The sequence below is a fragment of the Echeneis naucrates genome, unplaced genomic scaffold (assembly GCF_900963305.1).
Source record: "Echeneis naucrates unplaced genomic scaffold, fEcheNa1.1, whole genome shotgun sequence".
In the NCBI taxonomy this organism is placed as follows: domain Eukaryota; kingdom Metazoa; phylum Chordata; class Actinopteri; order Carangiformes; family Echeneidae; genus Echeneis; species Echeneis naucrates.
The window spans coordinates 116011-131310 of NW_021780168.1; the positions used below are offsets into that span (position 1 = coordinate 116011).

General features: G+C 40.1%; 1 non-coding gene across 1 annotated transcript; it reads left to right on the forward strand.

Moving 5' to 3' along the window:
- Positions 1 to 9035: 9035 nt before the first annotated feature.
- On the forward strand, positions 9036 to 9226 carry LOC115038431 (U2 spliceosomal RNA). The gene has a single exon (XR_003840552.1). It is a non-coding gene; the product is annotated as a U2 spliceosomal RNA (small nuclear RNA).
- The last annotated feature ends 6074 nt before the right edge of the window (positions 9227 to 15300 follow it).

The window sequence follows — 15300 nt, forward strand, 5'->3', positions numbered from 1 at the left end:
ACAGCCATCACTTTTTGAATTTCTGACTTTTCAATAATGGTGCCATTGAGAAAGAGTTCCCAAGTGTGGGAATCTTTCAGTTGTTGCCACCGAATAAAGAATAAGTGGACCCAGTGTTTATTTAAATATAAAACTCACAGCACCACATCATCAAGGGGTGCCTTTCATACTGAGAACAAACAAAAGGTAAGGTAAGATGAGTATTACGAGGGAAATAACATGATAGAGAAAGGCCCTTCTGCTGTGGAAAAATTATTATTCCTGGATAAAAAGATGCGTTAGAAGAGCACACACCTCCAGTACACCAAGCACGGTACCAAAGAAAATATCAAGGTAACCAAACAGATTAAAAAAAAGAAGAAGAAGGGGGCAAGTCAATCACCACTACTGCCTCGCTGCAATATTTAAATATTTTCCCTGTCCAGTCTGTCAGTTACAATCAATTATGACAAACCTATTTTAAAATATGCATTTTTTTTGTCTTATTTTATGCTTCACACATGCAGATAAAGCTCAACTAAAAATCGGAAAGGTGTTTGTTACCATAATCTTTTTTTTTTTTTTGGTTGGGCCTCCTGGTAAACAGTGGAATCCAGAGAAATGTGTTCGAAACTGGATTCTCAAAAGAAGATCGGCTGATCAGACAGCCTGTCCAAAAAGAACAAAAAAAAACCAAACAAACAACAACAACAGCAACAACAAAAAAAAAACATGACAAACTCGGAGTACCAGTCAATATGGGAGCAATTTTGAATGCATGCCACTGTATGAGTGTAGCCACATTATTCTTTGGTTGTTATTGTTATGTTTTATATTACAGAGGTTGTGATTTTTGTTCATTCTTCAAGCCATTTTAGGGCGTTGAAAATATGAGTCAGTTTTGGACTTACCATTTTCATTTTTGAATTGAAATTGTGAAAAGCAAGGTTGTGTTCCATATTGTGGTGTTCAGCAATGTCTGTATATATCAGTTAGATGGACCAAAACAAAACCATTAAATGTAAAGCAGGTAAGTAGTGTGATACTTGGAACGACAGTAAGCACGTCTACTTGACACCTAAAAAACTGAACTACAGCGTCTGTCTGAGGCTACATGATTTGAACAAATAAATCAATCCCACTCCTGTGCATTTATACTGGGACAAGGACAGAAGTCCGATGAAATGGCTTGATCGAGCTATAACCACATCTCGACTTAACTGTGCATGTAAACGTGCTTACTAACACCATCGAATCCAAACATGGTGAGTCATTTTTCTTTGCAGCAGTGGAGAAAGTGTCTGCACAACAAAGGAATCAAAGCTGCCGCTGATCTCACTCTAGATGTAAATTTGCTAAATTTTTTGAAAGGACATTTGGTTTCCCTATATTCTAACATTAAAAAATTTATTTAGCCTTTTTAATGTGGCTCTCCACCAGCATTAATTACAGTCTTGATATCATTTAGAGGAGTGATGGCCTATTTCAATGGCAAAAAGAAGAAAGGATCAACAGAAAACACAACACTATTGTCAATAAATTATGCAAATTAAGCAATGGCACCATTTAGCAACTTTTAAGACATCCAATAGCTACTTTCCTTCCTGAGGCGTTGGCAACACTATAGCAACAATATAACAAGAAATTTCCCCAAACCACAATGTGATCGGGGTGACTTTTGAACACGGGAAATAAATCACAAACTCATCCTGACAGCAGCCCCCTGAAGCACTCTCAAAGTTTCTGCAAAGGAATTTTCAAGTTGAAAAGTCCAAGACGAATAATAATAATAATAATAATAATAATAATAGTAATAATAATAATAATAATATCTCCACATGCTGGCTGACCTCCCTATTAAAACACTCAAATACACAAAATAATGATGGAACAGTGATCTGAGTGCTGAGCTCTGACAGATGGACAGTTAGAGATCCTCATCTCACCTCTGAGCTTTGGTCTGACTCTCATGTTCCCCACACAGAGTGGTTTTAGAGGGAGGGGCTCCCTCCTCTCTGTCCTCACACTGATTCATAGCTGAGCCTCCACCTTCACACAAACACAACAAAAAGATTCATTAACACAGGATTTACATCAGAGGACACAATCATCACCATAACTTCAGCCTTTAACTCCCAACAACAAACTGTTTGACTTTTCTCTCTCTGTGTTGATTTCAGTCAGATTGTGTTATAAACAGAGAACATTCCTGATTCATGTTAATCCCGATCTTCAATGTTATACATTGGCATTAACACTTTATTTCAAGCAAACTCAGATCACCATTTACTTTTTACAGTGCAAGTTGAAGAATTATGGATCTTTGACACAGTTATGATCACCATAACTTGGCACATTTCGGGGTATACAATTTTAATGAAATACATTTTTGAGGGCCAAATCTTTCCTTCAGAAGCCAAGTAAAAAAATAAAAACAACACAAAAACAAAAAGAACAATTACAACTAAACCAGTCTGACCTGTCAGGAATTGCCAGACCAGAGGAGGTGGTTCTCTCATCTGATGAATATGATAAATCTTAAACATTTGTTTCTTTGACACATCATTTAAATAGTGTGTCTCCACAACTTCACATAGAAATCAGTCTAATCTGTCAGTCATCAGGAAGTTTCAGAGAAATGTATCTGAGATCTGATGGTGCTTCTTCTGTCTGTCCAGTAGATGGTGGTATCTGACTGTAGGATGTGTTGATGGAATTGTGATTTAATTCATGTAACCTTATTGATCGAACAACTCATAAAAACAAGGAGTGCCGCTATTTGGTTTTGTTATTAATAAGCAACAGAGCTGAGACAATGTTTTCAGGAGATACAGACCTTGAATTTTACATATATTCAATCAGTGTTCTTATGGATTAAAATGATAAACAATAAAAATTATTTTCCAAAAAAATATTGTTGGCTCATCTTAGCTCTGGAACAAAATGGAAAGATTTGACATAAATGTTACTGAAACAGTTTTCTTCTTCATTACAGGAAACAAACAAGATGTGATGAAGTTCTACTATCCGTCTACTAGATGGTGATAAACAATGTGGGAACATTTTACCTTAAATCAGTCACAGCGTGGAGAAATCAAACAGTTTGTGCTGAACATACTGGTCATATTAAAGTGCTGCCTTTGTTTCTTATTGTTTCTGAATGTATTGGAAGACAAATGAACCGAGGAAACTGAAGCCAAACCGAGTTCAGAGGCCTCTTAGCCAGTTGACCAGTTCTGAGGAACCTCCATCAACATTGCTCACAACATTAGTGTGCGATGCTGCTGGAGGAGGAGAGGGGACCCTGCTGCTCTCTACACTTGATGATCTATCCCAATCACACAGAATAATAATCTGACTGATGTAGATCATGCACGTTTCTGTTTATTTGTATAAAGATCCTTATCATTTTAGATTTATTAACGTATACAGTGACATTTACTCAGGATAGAATTATATTAATTCTTCTAAAACACACAACAACAAAAAAAATACAATCAGTGAATGAATGGACAGTCCATATCCAACAGCTGTCTTTGTGTGGGAGGAGACATGTAGAAACTCAGGGTTTCTTAAAGAAAACCAGCGGGCAGGTGATGTCCACAGAGTCTGTTACCATGGTGATTGTCTCAAAGTTTAAATACCCCTGTTTCAGGAACCGATAACTCAGTTTCCCCTTATCTCAGGGTTAACACACTCAGTTATCACAAACCCGCTGTCAGTCAATCAAAGAGAGTGTATCTACCGAACAGCCAATCAAAAAAATTTTACTGCTGTATCCGGGTGAGATTTTGATATTCCGCACATATGCTACAGAAGAAGACAGACACTCTGAGAAATGGGAGCCACTGACCCCCGTGCTGACGGCCTCAAAAAAAAAAAAAAGACATAAACACACCTGCACTAAAATGACTAAAATGCTGAATTCAATAAATATCTTTATTTGTATGAATTTATGCGTCATTTGTCAGAGCTCAATTTCACTCTGAACTCACTTCAAAACTTGAGAGCCCTGACTGTTAATACGGTCTGTTCTCAGCTCAGCTGGAGTTTTTCTCTGTTCGTCAAAGTGAACTCTGACCTCCATGTCTCAGTGTCTCAGTGTTACAGAAGTCCACTGTGAGTCTTCGTCCCTCCACAGTCCACAGGGACAAACTGACAGTGAAATAATAATAATGTGAACACTCACCGGCCTCAGCCTTCAGTTTCCCTGCTTCTGCTCCGACAGCTTCAAAATGGAGGCTGAACTCTGAACACTTTTACTTTCAGCTGCGTTACTGGAAGTCACACGACCCTCTGTGTGTGTGTGTGTGTGTGTGTGTGTGTGTGTGGGTGGGTGTGGTCACCAGGGGCACGTGTGGATTCCGCCTTGTTTGATGTGCTGCACTAAAGGTGATAAGTATTGGTGGCACTCCTCATTGTAGACCGCCTTCCTCAGTGACCTCAGCTCCGCCCCCCCCCCCCCTTTTTTTATTTTTTATTTTACATTTGTTGTAATTTACTTACTTTTTTAAAATTTACTTTTGACAGTGTTAATATTTTGATAACGTTTTAAAGAAATTTCATAAATATATTTTAACTGCCATCCTGGTTTTTGTCGTGCTTTAAGGCTTTTTCCCTTTTAAGCCTGCTATTTTAAATAAAAATTATCATTATTTGTTGAGAACACGTCTCTGTACTTTTTTATTCAACAAGGAATATGTTTGTGCCTTCTTTTGTTAATCTCGGGTTTTTGGCGTTGGCGTTGTCTCAACCAGTACTTACATCTACACCACTCCGCTACAGTATGTTAGCATTAATCGGACATAACGGACTTTATGTTAAGATAAAATAATGGCAGTAATTCTGGGTTAAAATGACTTTGTTTGCTATTTTAAATATGTGGGTGTTCAGTCATTTGTGTGCACATGGTGTATGATCTTTAATCCTTATTTGTTAGTTTTACAGGAAGCTTCATCTGGGAGTGACAAACCAAATCAGATTTATTTGTATAGCGCCAAATCATAACAAAGTTACATCAAGGCACTTTACATATAGAGCAGGTCTAGACCAAACTCTTTATAAATTTATTTAAAGAGACCCAACAGATCCCCCGATGAGCAAGCACTTGGCAACAGTGGCAAGGAAAAACTTCCTTTAAGAGGCAGAAACCTCGAGCAGAACCAGGCTCAGGGGGGGCGGCCATCTGCCTCGACCGGTTGGGTTGAGAGAGAGAGAGAGAGAGAGAGAGAGAGAGAGAGAGACAGGCAGGCAGGCATTGGAGGGGGGGGGGGGTGTAGGCAGGAAAATGTTGTTGCATGAAGTTCATGGAGTTGAGCTGTAATACAGAATTCATGCTATATGGGACCAGCAGGTGTTGCAGGAACATGGGATGGAGATGAGTCACCACCTGCAGCATGAGGACAGGGAGAGAGAGGAGAGGAACTGGGAGAGACAGAGACTTTGGCAGAGCATGGTTAGTAAATGCAGTATAAATGCTTAGAACTGGGTGAAACTGTTTTTTTTTTTTTTTTTTTTAAGAAGGATGGTTTTTATCAGCGCATGCAAGGAGGGAGTTAGAGAGAAAGAGGGAGAGAGGGTGACAGGGAGAGACAGAGAGCGAGAGAGAGAGAGAGAGAGAGAGAGAGAGAAGCTCAGTACTTCCCCCAGCAGCCTAGGCCTATAGCAGCATACCTAAAGAGTAGAGGACTTTTTAACTGTACGCTCTGTCATACTGGAAAGTTTTAAGCCTGGTCTTGAAAGTTACTAAAGAGTCCGCCCCCCGGACCGATGCTGGGAGTTGGTTCCATAGAAGAGGAGCCTGATAACTAAACGATCTGCCTCCAGATTTACTCTTGGAGACTCTAGGAACCACAAGTAAACCTCCATCTAGAGAGCGGAGTGGCCTGCTAGGACAGTAAGGAACTATGAGCTCTCTGAGATACGATGGAGCTTGGCCATTAAGAGCTTTATACGTTAAAAGAAGGATTTTGAATTCTACTCTATATTTTACTGGCAGCCAATGAAGAGCAGCTAACACGGGAGAGATGTGATCTCTTTTCCTAGTTCCTGTTAATATTCGTGCAGCAGCGTTCTGAATTAACTGAAGGCCTTTTAGAGATTTGTTTGGACATCCAGATAGTAATGAGTTACAGTAGTCCAGCCTAGAAGTTACAAATGCATGGACTAGTTTTTCTGCATCATCCTGAGAAAGGATGTTTCTGATTTTCCTAATGTTTCTCAGGTGGAAGAAAGCTGCCCGACTAACTTGTTTTATGTGAGGGACAAAGGACATGTCCTGGTCAAAAATTACTCCAAGGTTTCTTACAGTGGAGCTGGAGGCCAAAGTAATGCCGTCCAAACTGATGAGATGATTAGATAGTATTTTTCTCAGGTGCTTAGGACCGAGTACAATAACTTCTGTTTTGTCAGAGTTGAGAAGTAAAAAATTTCCAGTCATCCAGACTTTTATGTCTTCAAGACATGCCTGCAGTCTGACTATCTGACTGACTTCATTTGGCTTCATTGATAGGTACAGCTGAGTATCGTCTGCGTAGCAGTGGAAATTGATGCTGTGTTTCCTGATAATGTTGCCTAGAGGAAGCAGATAAAGCGTAAAGAGGATTGGTCCAAGTACCGAACCCTGCGGGACTCCATGACTGACTACAGTACATGAGGAGGAGCTGTTGTTTACATGAACAAACTGATGTCTATCTGATAAGTAGGATTTGAACCACTTTAGTGCAGTTCCTTTAATTCCAATTTCATGTTCCAGTCTCTGTAGTAAAATATTATGATCTATGGTGTCGAATGCAGCACTAAGATCTAGAAGGAGAAGTATGGAGGCTGATCCATCGTCTGAGGCCATTAGAATGTCATTGGAGACTTTAACCAGCGCTGTTTCTGTGCTATGATGGGCTCTAAATCCTGACTGAAACTCTTCAAACAAACTGTTCCCATCCAGATGCTCGTGTAGTTGTTTTGCTACAGCTTTCTCAATGATTTTAGAAATAAATGGAAGGTTCGATATGGGTCTATAGTTTGCCAAAACATCTGGATCAAGATTAGGCTTTTTAAGCTGGGGTTTGATGACCGCAGTCTTATGTGCCTGAGGTACATAACCCAGAAATAAAGTCAGATTAACCAAATCTAGAATGAACGGCTCAATTACATAAAAGATCTCTTTAAAGAGGCTAGTTGGTACTGGGTCTAATAGACAGGTTGACGGTCTGGATGATGAAACTATAGAAGATAGCTCTGAGAGATTTAGAGGTGAGAATGATTCCAGATGTAAAAGAGGCGCCGCAGCTGATTCAGCAGTTGCCGTCTTCAGAAGGGGATTTTTATCTAACGTAGGCAAGAGCTGATAAATTCTTTCTCTGATCGTGAGAATTTTGTCTGAAAAAAAAACTAATAAAATCATTACTGCTTAGAGCTAAGGGGATCACTGGTTCAACTGAGCTATGGCTCTCTGTCAGCCTGGCTACAGTGCTGAAGAGAAACCTGGGGTTGTTCTTGTTTTCTTCTATGAGTGCTGAGTAATATGAACTTCTAGCACTGCGGAGAGCTTTTTTATACGTTTTTAGGCTGTCTTTCCAGGCTCTGTGAAACTCTTCTGACTTACTGGAACGCCAGTTTCTTTCTAATTTCCTTGATGTCTGCTTCAAGGTACGGATTTGGTAACTATACCAGGGAGCCATCCTCCTCAGATTGAATACTTTCTTTTTGAGAGGGGCGGCATTATCAAGATTCGAACGCAGTGTGGCCATAGTGCTAGTCACAAGGTCATCAACCTGCGTATGGGAGAAATCCTCATTTAAATTTAGATATGGCATTGTTGGGAATGATGACCAAATGTTCTCTTTAAATTTAGCCACAGCAGCTTCAGGTAAACATCTTCTATAGCTGAATTTATTCCTCAATGCTGTGGAGCCCATTAAAGTAAACTCAAATGTAATAAGGTAATGGTCAGACAGGAGAGAATTTTGGGGAAGAATTGTTAGCTTGTCAATTTCAATGCCATAAGTTAGAACAAGATCAAGGATATGATTGTAAAAGTGAGTGGGTTCATTCACATGCTGGGAAAAGCCAATTGAGTCTAGTAGGGAAAGAAACCCAGAACTAAGGCTGTCGCTTTCTACATCAACATGTATATTGAAATCTCCCAGAATAATGATTTTATCTGTACTAAGTACTAACTCTGATATAAACTCAGAAAACTCTGATAGGAATTCTGAGTACGGACCAGGTGGACCGTATACTGTAACTAACAGAACTGGTTTTTCACCTTTCCAGTCCGAGTGGGAGAGACTAAGAGTGAGGCTTTCAGCTTGAATGAAGAACATTTCCCTCATTTGGGGAAATCTGCCCATCAAACACTGCACGTTCAGGGAGGGCAGAATAAAAAGAAGTGAATAACTTCTGAGCTTTTTACACTTATTCTTTATACGGGGGAATACAAAGTCTCATTAGGGCTCATGTGACTTGGTGAAATGCTGTCTGTAGTCTGTCAGGTCGTTTTAAAGAATTACTGTCAGCTTCAACTGTTTTATATTCAGATAACGTTGATGTTTTCTTATGAAAACAGATGACAACAGGGAACAGCGGCGGAAAATCATGACACCAAAAAAATGTGAGAAGTATATGTGGTTTTATTCTATGGATGACAAAGTTACCTTTCACTTTATTATTCTCTCTTTCGGTCGAAAAAAGCCGAGTCTAGTCGAGGAGAGCCGAATCTTCAGAGAATCCGTGCAGACAGGGGGGTTATTTTGATGGACACACCATGAGGCCAATCACATGAGAGGACAAACACACACACAATATTTCACAATAATATTCAGCTGGTAAATTGACATAGATATGAAGTTTTACAGGTGACCAAGAAGAGACGTTTTCTTTGCTCTACAACGTAACTTCCTGAAAATAACATGTCTGTGGCTGTTTTCTGATCCCTCCTTCATGTCTTCTGTTTGTGTCTCTCTCTCGGAGTGATGTTGTTACTGAAGCCGACTCTGACCCCTCACTGAGCGAGTCGGTGCGGAGAAACACTCAGTTACCTCCGACAGCTGAGTGGTATCGCTTCTCGGCCTTTTGGCTAAGATCAAGTGTAGTATCTGTTCTTATCAGTTTAATATCTGATACGTCCCCTACCCGGGGACCATATATTAAATGGATTTTTGGAACAGGGAGATGGAATAGGGGCTTGCTCCGTCCACTCCACGCATCGACCTGGTATTGCAGTATCTCCAGGAACGGTGCACTCTCTCTGTGTGTTCAATACAAGTCCTGTTCAGCTCAACATCACCTTAAACACATGATGTCTTCATGTGTGTAACGCTGAGTGTACAGAGTGTTCATGTTCAGTTTATGGTTTTAGAATCAGTGATGCATTCATGTAGAAACATCAGTTTAATGTTGCTGATTTCATCAGGTTATATTCTGCTGACCAGACAGAATCAATAAAGTTTTGTTTCAACACATCATCTTTAAATGTTGGTTGTATTTTGCATTTGTCAGCTGAATCCACAGAGTCACTGAAATGATGAAGTAAATCCAGGAAAGGAAAAACATTTGGCTCTGAATCTCAATGTAGATTTGAACAAAGAGCTCCAGCTGAAGAAAACAATGCTGTCTGTTTCCAGATGATGAAGAACTCAGTTCTCAGTTGATGCTCAGTTATCTCCATCTAGTGGACAGATGGTCGAAGTTGATTCCTGAAAAGAGGAAGTGACTTTTCCTCAGATCAAACTGTTGAAGGAGAACGAGCAGCTTCTTCCTCACTGACTCACTCAACCTCTGTCTCCTGGGTTTGGATTTGAGCCTCTTTCTCAGGAGCACACACAGAAAAAATAAGATTTTCTATTCCCACAATATACGTGATGTCCTCGTGTATGAATGAATGTTTCACTGATGCAGATTTTTCAGAACAACATCAACAACTAATAACTCCACAACGAGACTGTGTGACGTCACTGGAGATTAAAGGCATTTCCTGTCTTTCATTGATCTCCAACACGACACAGATGCATACGTCACACACTTCGCTTCAAATGGATGAGCGCATGCGCACAAAGACGCACAGAAATGTACCTGGACTGATCACTGTAACTTTGTGTTGTTGTAAATTAAGTCAGAGTGTATTGAATTCTATGGGGTTTCATATGGTGGTTTCACAAAAGTCACACACCACGTAATGTTTCTCTTTCTCGCTCTTTGTTATTATCGTGGATAGTATCTCCACTTCTCACGTGGAAGACTGGGGTTCGATTCCCCAACGGGGAGAGCATGTGCATTTTTAGCTCATTTTAGCTCAATAGCTCATTAACCAGAGTGATAGAAATGAACTCTCTCTGGATTTGACCAGTCGTATTGGTCGCGCTCGCTGCGAGCAGTTTTGTTTTGAAAACCAACTGGATTCTCTTGCATTTTGAAAGCCCGACTTCCTGCCTGTCTCATCGGCGAGAAAATAAAAGATACAGCCAAATAAAGAAAAAATGAAAAACAAATCCCTCCTGTGATCATTGTGCTGAATTTTATTTATTTATTTATTTATTTATTTATTATTTTTTTGAGGGAGTTCCTGTTTCCTGCTTTCACAGGATACATAGAAAATATCATCAGCAAAAGTCAGAAATATTTTTAGAATTTTATTGCAAAGAACATCACAATACGTAGAAAATATGTTGTAAGACCGACGGCATAGGTCTCACAGTGAGCGATGATTTAGAAAATAATACACAAATTCAATTCCTTTTACACCAAACTATAAAAAAAGAAAACGTTTTTCTGGTATTTATGTCACTGACCCAAACACAAATGAGCGAGGACAAAAAAACAACAAAGCAAAGCAAAAAAAAAACAAAGACCAATCAAGTTACAGTTTACTTTTGGTCAACCCGCAAAGATCCTGCAGTCGGCCACTTTGGTCTTTTTCTTTACAGTCGTCACAACCAAACGGTTTCTCTTCTGTATGGATCTCCATGTGTAATTTAAGGCTTTTATTTCATTTAAATGTTTTCCCAAAAACATCACAGCTGAAGTGTTTCTCTTCTGTATGGACCTTCATATGTGGTTTAATGTTTTTCTTTAGTTTAAATCTTTTCCCACAAACATCACAGCTGAAGGGTTTTTCCTCTGTATGGACCTTCATGTGTATTTTAAGTATTCCCTTTTCTTTAAATGTTTTCCCACAAACATCACAGCTGAAGGGTTTCTCTTCTCTATGGACCTTCATGTGTGGTTTAATGTTTTTCTTTAGTTTAAATGTTTTCCCGCAAACATCACAGCTGAAGGGTCTCTCTTCTGTGTGGACTGCCATGTGTGATTTCAGGGTTCGCCTTAGTTTAAATGTTTTCCCACAAACTTCACAACTGAAGGGTCTCTCTTCTGTTTGGACTACCATGTGTTTTTTAAGGTTTTCCATTAGTTTAAATGTTTTCCCACAAACATCACAGCTGAATGGTCTCTCTTCTGTGTGGACTACCATGTGTTTTTTAAGGTTTTCCATTAGTTTAAATGTTTTCCCACAAACATCACAGCTGAAGGATTTCTCCTCTGTATGGACTGTCATGTGTTTTTTAAGGCCTACCTTTAGTTCAAAAATTCTCCCACAAACATCACAGCTGAATGGTTTCTCTCCTGTATGGACCTTCATGTGCAAGTGGAAGATTCCCTTTCGGTTAAATCTTTTCCCACAAACATCACAGCTGAAGGGTTTCTCTCCTGTGTGGACTACCGTGTGTGATTTAAGATCATATTGTCGCTTAAATCTTTTGCCACAAAATGAGCAGCCAAACTGTCTCTCTTCTGCGTGAACTTGCATGTGAAAATTAAGATTGCCCTTCCACAAAAAACTTTTCCCGCAAACATCACAACGGTGATGTTTCTCCCCTGTGTAGGTCTTCATATGAGTCTGAAGATAAAACGTTTTTTTAAACGTTTTCCCACACTCAGAGCAGCTGATGGGTTTTTCATTGCTGTCATATTTTCTAACATTTACATCACCTTCATCTATTTTCACATCTAACTGGGCCACTCTGGTTTCATTAGAATCATTCTCACTGATTTCAGTATCAGAGGAGTCTGAGACCTCTTCCTCTGGATCTGGATCTGGTTGAAGAGGACTCTGTGGATCACAGCTCCTGGCCGGTTCATTCATCTCTTCATCCTCACTCTTCTCCTGAAACGGCCTCACGGGGTTGCTGGTCTCCTCCAGTCCTGGTACCTGGTCCTCCTCATGTTCCTGTTTAAGGACTGGACTGGAGGTGAACTCAGCAGGAACCTCTTTTGTCACCATCAGCTGCTGAACATCTGGAGGAAACGATTCAATAATGAATCCTCTTTATTAGCTACAATATGAACACAGTAATTCCTCCAGCTGCTTCATTCTACATCTGCCAAATACAGTCCTCAGCCTTTCTCACTCATAAAAACAACCGACCCGTTTTGTGGATCAGGACTCGGGGCTGCAGCAGCTCCAGCTGGCTCCTCTGCCGGTCGATCTCCTGCCTGAAGCCCGAAGCCTCCTCCTCATATCCGGCTACCATTCTGTCCACGGCCGCTAAGATCTCCCGGCAGACGGCGGCGAGTCTGTTGGTGACAAAACCCCGCAGGACTTCTGCTGTGGACATTTTAGCTCCTTCACTTTCCAGCTGAGGGACAAAAGACCGTCAGCCCCGTTTGTGTGGAGCAGCTCCGGCCGTTTCCGGTTTGGCTGCTTCATTAATGTGGCCGAGTGGAAACAAAGAGCTGTGAGAAATTCTTCCTCCTGCTTCGTGCTTTTCCCGATCAATCCACAATTGAATGAAGAAATAAGATCAGCCAGAACATCATGACACTGACAGCTGGAGTCAAACATATACACCATCTGACTAAAGGTGTGTTATTTTTTAAATAATAATAATAATAATTATTATTATTATTGTATTTAACATTTGTCAGCTGAATCCACAGAGTCACTGAAATGAAGTGATCCAGGAAAGGAAAAACATTTGGCTCTGAATCTCAATGTAGATTTGAACAAAGAGCTCCAGCTGAAGAAAACAATGCTGTCTGTTTCCAGATGATGAAGAACTCAGTTCTCAGTTGATGCTCAGTTATCTCCATCTAGTGGACAGATGGTCGAAGTTGATTCCTGAAAAGAGGAAGTGACTTTTCCTCAGATCAAACTGTTGAAGGAGAACGAGCAGCTTCTTCCTCACTGACTCACTCAACCTCTGTCTCCTGGGTTTGGATTTGAGCCTCTTTCTCAGGAGCACACACAGAAAAAATAAGATTTTCTATTCCAACAATATTCGTGATGTCCTCGCGTATGAATGAATGTTTCACAAATGAGGCAGCAGCTACTCTTCCTGGGGTCCAAATGAAAATGCACATCTGCAGTCAAACAGGTTCAGGTAGATGCAGAGTCCTACATAAAAACAAACCACTTTACCATCAACCTCAACTGCATTTTTTGTAAACACTTGTTCTTATTATTAATGTTAAGACCCAGAAAGCAGCATATTTGATTGATAATCTGATCACTGATCAATAATCAGCCATTGGAAGACGCTCTGAAACTTTCTTCTGCAGTCAGAACTCATCCACCTTCAGACTGGACATCTTCTGACTGTAGAACTGGAGCTTTTTATACATCTCACTGCAGCACAATAAAGTCCTCTGTGAGTATTGTGTGTCCCACAGTGTACATGACATCTGAGCAGCAATACCTCCACCTGCTTGAGATTTATTGTTACTACAGCTGTAAAATAAATCTTTCATAACATGAACTCAGTCTGTAGAATCCAGAAGATTAATCACACACTTTGTCCTGCTGTTATGGAATCAAATCCAACTTTAGGTTTTCTATATATTAAACTAATGAGCACTGTTGGGGCTCAAACAGAAAAAGACAAAGGCAAGATTTTTCTTTTTGCTTGCGTATGAAAACATGTAATTTCATGGTGGTGGCAGGGGGCACCCAGATTTGAACTGAAGACCTCTTGATGTGCAGTGAAATGCTCTACCACTGAGCTACACCCCCATAAACACACACAGCCCATCACTGCAGATCAGCAGGTCTGACTGAACTACACCCGTTTCACTGCAATAATGCCACATGTCTCACATTGTCTAACTTCTCAAAGTTGTGACTTTGGATGAAAGATACACTGTTACATGGATCAAAGGCAGCAGCTCTTCAGACTCACACATCATTCAAACCTTCAAGGAAGTGACACACTACGTTTGTCTTTGGAGCTTCATTAACAGAGTGCACTCTATTGTGGAGGTCATGAGAAAAAAATGGGAGGAGTCTTTGATCTCTGTGATGTCATTAGAACCTTTGTGACATCACAGAATCAGCATCTCCTTTGATGGTTACTGATGGAACAGGAAAAGGTCAGACCCTGATATAATCTGAACCCACAAGCTTGCCTTTTGTCTTTGTGTCAGACTTTCCTTCCTTAATTGTAGATACCTAACATTCTGCCTAATACTATACTTACAGGAGTTGAACAGGGGTGCAGACTATTGGACACATTATGTGAAGGGCTTGACATGCATGTGAGAGGTAGCTGGATCGATGCCCACATTCGTCACAAATCCATGACTGTGGTGTGATTAGCACCACGCTCTAACTTGATGAAGATTTGATACAACCATTTTGTGGACTGAACTTCCATCAAAGGCTTGCAGAGAAACAACATGGTAAAGCAAAGCACAAAACTGTGGGCATCGATCCCACTACCGCTCACATGCTAAGCGAGCCCTGTACCATTTGAGCTACTTCCCCTGTACTGGCATGCAAGCTAAGCTTTGGGAAAAGGCCCTTTAACAACCTCTGAGTTCACCATCAACAGGTTTCAAAGATATTTAGAAATCATTCACGATGGCCTTAAAGGCAGATATTTAGGATAATTCTAGATGGAATAGCAGGCTGCAACAGGAAAAGTTCCGCATGTCTCTGTCGCTTGATGGGCTAATTTTTCAGCAAATTTTTCGGCTATTGTTGCAGCTTTTGTCGTCAGAATGGCCGAGCGGTCTAAGGCGCTGCGTTTTTTAAGCAAATTTCAGGCAGGAGTTGATCACACAACCATTATAATTTTAAGACTAAGCCACACAGAAAATATATATTACATAACAACTAATTATGCTTGGATGAATTAAATAGTATTTTTTTATTTAAAAATAAGTGAAAACACCAAGAACAAGTGTGCATGTGGAGACATCCTCTTGATGATGAAATGAAAATCTGATTTTATTCCCATTTATATTTGTAACTGTAAACTACGATCTCTTAAGGGTAAATGTAAAATCAATTGAAGAGTACATCCAAACTTACACGTTGACTTGAGTAGT